This window comes from Ovis aries, chromosome 8, assembly GCF_016772045.2.
Source record: "Ovis aries strain OAR_USU_Benz2616 breed Rambouillet chromosome 8, ARS-UI_Ramb_v3.0, whole genome shotgun sequence".
NCBI classification, from domain to species: Eukaryota; Metazoa; Chordata; class Mammalia; order Artiodactyla; family Bovidae; genus Ovis; species Ovis aries.
Window position 1 is genome coordinate 70068556 of NC_056061.1, and position 7156 is coordinate 70075711.

The 7156-nt window shown below is 44.2% G+C and overlaps 1 non-coding gene across 1 annotated transcript; it reads right to left on the reverse strand.

Annotated features, from left to right (window-relative positions):
• Positions 1-389: 389 nt before the first annotated feature.
• LOC114116283 (small nucleolar RNA SNORA70) lies at positions 390-521 on the reverse strand. The gene has a single exon (XR_003590265.1). It is a non-coding gene; the product is annotated as a small nucleolar RNA SNORA70 (small nucleolar RNA).
• Between the last annotated feature and the right edge of the window lie 6635 nt (positions 522-7156).

A 7156-nucleotide genomic window follows, 5' to 3' on the forward strand; every position in this document is an offset into this window, starting at 1 on the left:
GAGGGGACAGTGCCAATGCTATCATGAGTGCAGGGGCCCACCATTGTGCCAGAGGTCCAGGAACAGGGGTATATTTGACCCCATAGCCACCCGAGATGAACCACTTTTCTGCAATAATGTTTTCAAATGTTTTCAAATTCATCTGCATTAAATTTAGAAAATCCCCCTTCTTGGAGATGTGGAGCTTCTGGCTGCCTGAGAACTTTAACTTGACCCTGAGGAGGGCCTCAGTCACATGCTCCTTGTTCTGCAGCTTGGTGCAGATGGACATTATGACTTAACCAGTGTGGACCCTAGCCACTGCCCTAGGGCTTTCCAAAGGCACTTCACATACCTGTCTGGAGCCTAGATTGCAGACAGCATGCCAGTCATGAATGTCCACTGTAAAGGGATGTATTCAAGTTCCTTAGGGCAACTCATACAGGCAACAGGCTGTATACACTACTGAGGAGGCTGTTATTTGCAGCCATTGCACACTGGCCTCCAGGGGGGAAATAGCACAGTTGGCTTGCTTTGTTCATGCTAAGTCACTTCAGTCATGTTCGACTCTGTGCAACCTCATGGACTGTAGCACGCCAGGCTCCTCTGTCTATGGGAGTCTCCAGGCAAGAATACTGGAGTCGGTTGTCATGCCCTCCTCCAGGAGATCTTCCTGACCCAGGGATCGAACCCATATCTCTTACATCCCCTGCATTGGCAAGTGGGTTCTTTACCACTAGCACCACATAGGAAGCCCATGGTTGGCTTAATTGGCTGCAGATTGTTGCTTCTTTATGAGGAATTCCTGCATCAAAGCTCACATCACTTATTTTTAGCTAAGAAAATTAGCTTTAGTGATAGATTTAAAATAACTGCCCATTTATTTTAAAAGCAATTGTTGCTCAAAATGACCATCCCTTTAATAACAATGTAATGTAATAGTTCTTATTCATTCTGTTTATGACCAGAGTGATTTATAGAACCTCTCAAATGATTGCTCCCCATATTCTTAATTATCACCACATTGCCTTTGCACTCCTAATGTAGGCAAGGTGACAGGAAGTCACCAAATATTAGTATTACATTCATCTTTAAGACCTGGAAATGCACAGGACTTCAGTGGGGTGGAATGTGCCCATGGTGAGGTGGGTGCCTGGGAATGTTGAGAATTTTGTCTTTAAAGTAGTTGATCTGTTTGAGAAATATACTTGTGTCTTTGACTTCACAAGATTTATGTTCTTGATCATCTAATTTTATATCTTAAATTTATCCTTTTAATATCATACTATTTCAGAAGTTACATTCTACAAAAGTAAAATGAAGTCAGTGCCAAATCAGTACCATTGTGTGCCCAGCTTTTTTTGGTTGCTATTACCCAGAACCTTTTTCCTTTTCTTTTTTGCCATTTGTAAACTGTTATGCACTAAGATATATCTTGAAACTTCCCTGGTGGTCCAGTGGGTAAGAATCCTCCTGACAATGGAGGGGACGCAGTATTGATCCTTGGCCGGGAAGATTCACATGCTGTGGGGCAGCTAAGCTTCTATGCCACAATGACTGAAGCTTGTGCCCTAGAGCCTGTGCTCCACAACTAGAGAATTCATCACAGTGAGAAGCCTGTGCACTGCAATGAAGGATAGCTCACACATAACAACCAAAGACCCAGAGCAACCAAAAATAAGCAAATAGAATCTTTCACAAAGAAATAGCTTGACAAATTAACATATATGATATTTTACATTTTGAGTTAGCAAATGAATTTAAGACTGAGGTGTCCCCAAGTTAATACTTAGAGCAAGCAGATAGCTATGGAATGTGATTTTGGAGACAAGGAGTTTCTCTCTTCTTGCTGATCACAAAGCTTTACCTTTCTACCACCTGGCAGTCAGGGCCTGAACTCAGGGGAGGCAAGAGAAGCTCTTCGGGTGATAAATCTAGGATGCTCACTCTCAGTGTCCTGTGAATACCTCCTTGAATTTTAAATCTGAGGCACCATTTACCTGGCTCTCATCCAGGCCCTGGCAGCAGACCATTTGCGATAAAACTCAGGACAGGTTAATATGCAAATATGCTCTCCAAACAGTATAACACACTGTCATTAATGACCAGCTAATGGAGCCAGCTTATTAGATTAGAACCCATCCCATCAAAAAGGTTCTTAGGAAATGGGACACTGAACAAGTCAGTTCTGAGGAGCTGAAAGCATTTGAAAAGGTTTGAAGCCTATGGTGCTGTCCAAGGCACAGCATGGAACCATGACCGAGAAATAGCAACTGATGGGGCTAATGTGGTGGGGCGCAGGGAAGGGTGCTAGCCTGAGGAAGGAGGAAATCACTGGATCTTTGGCAAGGGTACAAGAGTCTTGAAAAATTCAGTTTTGCGTGTGTATATGTATGGATGGACACATACATCATGTATATAATATTTCATGTTCATTATTCATGTATATAAACTATATAGCACATACACATGTATATACACACATGTGCACATATTTACACACATACTATGCATGTATGTGTATTTAGGAGTAGGGGTGGGAAGTCTTACAGTGGACACATAGGTAACAAATTCACTTCAGGTCCAGGGCTTACATTTACAAGGAAGGCCACCCAGCTAATCTGCAGGCCTTTCAATTTGCCTGAAGCTTATTTCTATGTTTGTGCCAAAGGAAGGGCTCATACCATCCCTGCTACTGTAATACAGGCGTCAGGGAGGTTTCAACCTCATCCTCTGTCAGTGGGCAGCACTCTGTCTAAAGAGAGAGCTATATGGTGAAGACTGTGTTAGAATGTCACACCTCTCAGCTTACAGGGGCCCTATGCTCATCTTCCCTCTCTGATTGGTCTGCATTTTGATTTCCCTGTTTGTCCTCAAGCCTTCTGTCTGACTGGGTCTTGCCTCCAGCCTTGGCCTCCAAGTCATAGGATCCATGGACTGTGTCCTCTTACTCAGCTTGGCATCCTCAGGTTGGCCACCTTTTGTAGTGCAATGCCCATTTTATGATCCCCAAAGGTATGGCCCATTGTGTTTTAACTCACCTGCTGTTTGATTCTGCTTCCAGTGTGTCTTATTCCCAACACACGGCACTAATAAGTGGTGCTCATGGCAACATGACTTTATGTGGTGATACAAATAAGAGCTCAAAACAGGGCCCCCAAGCAGTTGCAACATAATTTGTAAGCCCAGAGGAGGTGGTTATTTATGAAGCAGAGGGGAGGAGATGTCTAGGGAAGAAAAAAACCAACATGCTATAAACTTCAGATTCAAATTAGAATTCCTGGACAAACATGATCCTAGAACATGTACCTAGCTCCTACCCTTGCAGTCCCAACCCCCTTCCCAGGCAGGGCAGCTGCAGGGGCCTTGCTCATAAGAGAACGCATGTTCGTTCTCTGAGCCTGACTAAAGACCAGGGGCCGAGGAAGGGAAGGCCAAGAGTGAGCAGGAAAGCACTACTCTTCCTGGAAAGAGGTGGGCCCCAGGGGATCCACATAGTCCTGAAGGAAGGATGGGTGTCAACCTGTCTGATTGGTCCTGAAAAGACTCTCCATCTTGTCCCTGACGAGTTCTGGAAAAACAGAATAGGTGAACTGTATCCTCTCTTCTCTTGAGGCAGAGAGACAGGCATTAACCACTGTTGCTGTTGTTCAGTTGCTCAGCCGTCTCTGACTCTTTGCGACCCCATGGACTATAGCACACCAGGCTTCCCTGTCCTTCACCATCTCCTGGAGTTTGCTTAAACTCATGCCCATTGAGTCAATGATGCTATCCAAACATCTCATCCTCTGTCACCCTCTTCTCCTCCTGCCCTCAATCTTTCCCAGCATCTGAGTCTTTTCCAGTAAGGTGGCTCTTCACATCAGGTGGCCAAAGTATTAACCATTATACCCCAGGAAACAGAAATCAGGACTGGGGGCGGGGGGGCTCATTGTGGATTATAACTGCTTAAGACTTTAACCCTGGCAAACACTTAATAATGCTTAATAAGCAGAAGTATGCACTGCTGCTAAGTCGCTTGAGTTGTGTCCAACTCTGTGCAACCCCATAGACAGCAGCCCACCAGGCTCCCCCATCCCTGGGATTCTCCAGGCAGGAACAGTTGAGTGGGTTGCCATTGCCTTCTCCGAGGAATATGCACATCTCTCCTTTAAGTCAGTGTCAGGGAATACATTTTATGTAAGCATGAATGCTCATTGAAATCTGAAACAATGAATGAATGAATGATTGCCATAGAAACTCTACAATCTGAGGCCTTCTTTTTTTAGGTGGTTAAGTTGTACCAAAATTTAACTGCATAGTACATCTCCAAGGAATGTATCAGAGGTACAGATACAAAAGGCAATGATTGGAAAGTTGGGGACTTGAATGTTAGTCCTGCATTGGCATGACTTTGCCTGCCAGGAGTAAGAAAACTCCTGGAAATTAGAACACTGGGAACTTAGAAGAGCTCTAAGCTCCCTATGTTTTATTCCTTTCTGAAAAAAATTGTTTTGCTTAAAATAAAAACTCTAAATAGCCCTCAGAACAGTGCTTGTGTTGCTGGTGGCCAGTTCATAAGAAGATAATGTTGTGTTTGCACATGACTAACTTGTTGTCTTGAATTTTTCCACCTCAATATGCAGGTTCCAATTTCAATTTCTCACTCACCTCCTTCCCCTGATACTTCTTTTAAGGTGAGAACCACAGTCTGCTGAGTGGTGATTACCTTGGCCTCCATATTACCTCTTGTCCTAAGCATAAACCAGTGAAGGTTATTGAAGGTGAGCTGCTTTTATGGGGCCTGAAATTAGCAAAGCAAAGAGCCATTGACACCACCCTAAACAACAAAGAACATTCTGGTACTTCAGGCCACCTTTCAAAATGCTAGTCAATCTTTTTCACTTTTCACTGGGGTCAAAAGAAACTACCAAAGTTTGACTCTTTTAAAAGATGAACTTCTCTGTGGTGTTAGACCAAGGGCTTTAGGCTGTTGCCTGGCAATAATCATAAAGGCAAGAGTAGCCTAAGTCCTGAAAAGATCTAGTAAATTAGGAAAGAAAAGTGCCTGCTGCCCTAAAGCATGTCAAAGTCATCCTGCTTTAGGAGTCCTGTAAAATGACAGTGAAAATCCAATCAGTGGAGTCTGAAGTCTTTTCTTCCTTAAAAATCACAGAACAGTGAGTTGACTTTGACAAAGGGAGACATGCTCGGTACACTTTCAACAAACCCATCATTAATGAGTTAACGCTGTCTTAGACTCGCATAGCCTTTCACAGGCGGCATCTTAGCAAGTCTCTTGATAGTCAGGGGGACCAGAAGTGGGAGGAAGATTCCCAGAAGCTACTTAACAGCATCCTTGCCCACAAGATCTTCTTAAACTCTGTCATGCCCCAGAGCTCGCTATCTCACTGAATGAGTCAATATTTTTTTTTTCTTGACCACTATATTTTTGTAAAGTTCTCTGAGAATACTCTTCCTTAAGAGCTGGAATTGTTTCTAGGTAACTTTCAAACACTGGTTCTCACTCTCATATATTTTACCGTGGAACAATTAGCACTCACTACTGCAACAGACAAGCCCCTAAATGTGGATGCCTTAACACAACAAAGGTTTATTTCTTGCTCAAGTCCAGTCCAGCATAGGTTGGACAGCCAGCTCCTTCTTAGAGCTCACCAACCTGGAACATGTTGCCAAGCCAGATAACAGAAATTTGGTAGAAGAAGGCTAGCTTTTAGTGCTTCAGTCTGTAAGTGGCAACAACATACCTGCTCCAAATTCATTTGTTGGAATTGCAACTGACAAGCCCCCAAATTTGGATGGCTGAGAGCCTGGGAAATGTAGGACAGCATGAAGGTAGGGATTCAGTGGGTGCCAATTCTGTCTGCCACACCCTGTTCCCCCAGCCAAGCACACTGACGGGAAGCATGAGGCAGGTACCAGGACCTGACCCATCAGAGTGACATTGAATCCTGAAAGCAGGGCCATGCCAAGGAACAGCTGGTGTTTCTATGATCCAGAGGGGGCCCAGCAGTCATTCCTTCAGAGTCTGACATCTGGCCTTCTGTCTCTGTGCAGTGCCCCAAGTACGTGACTTTCTCTGTGTCCAGGCTGGGTGTTTAGAGGGCCTAGTGGTGTGAATCCCAGCTGTTCACACTTGCTGTTACTGTAAATATCTGTACTTGTGTCTCAAATCCACCTGCCAATGCAGGAGACACAAGTGACCCAGGTTCAATCCCTGGGTTGGGAAGATCCCCTGGAGAAGGAAGTGGCAACCCACTCCAGTATTCTTGCCTGAAAAATTCCATGGACAGTGGAGCCTGGCAGGCTACAGTCCATAGGATCACAAAGAGTCAGACACGACTGAGTCAATGGGCACACTCCAGACTCAGAGATTAAGAATTTGACGGGATGAAGGAAGGAAGTCACTTAACTATGTCATTTTAGATTAATTAAAATCATGTTAATTAAAATCTGCATTTCAGATACTCTCAAGTGACTAAAAGTGAGATGATATCTAGAAAAAGGACATAAGATTCTCTAATAGGCTGAAGAATTATGTTGTCATCAGACTCTGAATTGGGAAACTGAGACTCAGAAAGATTGAGTAAATTGTCTATACTTACCAGAAGACGAGCCTGGGAACTGCGATTTCTCATCCAGCACCACATGCTCTGTTAAGGGCGTGCCAAGAATTAGATTACAATCACCTCCACGCTTTCTCTTTTCAAATGTCAGAATACCCAGCTGACACTGCAGGGAAGGAAAAGATAGACAGCCAGGCCTTCTCTGATCCTGGCACCTGTGGTGTCAGCACCAGGCAAATAATAGGTGGTGGCAAATGCAGATTTAAATCATGCAGAAATTAGTGGCGATATGAGGACAATAAGAGGCCTCTGATGGAATAATTGCTTCCCCGTGGGGTGTTCCAGCAGCTCGAGGTTGCCGGTGCCCAGACTATAAATGAGTCTGCACTGGAGGTGTCACCGCAGCCAATACAAGGGAATATGAAGAGGGAGGAGGCAGCCACAGGCACGGAGTTTCTGAAACCAAATGATATGTGAATTGCTGGAATGCTATTCAGGAAAATTTACACCTCTTTAAAAGCTTTACACTTTGAGGAAGAAAAGGCAAAATGGCACTTTAGCACTGACTCCATCCTGACTCCTGCAAGGTTGGTGTTGTCAACATTCATTGT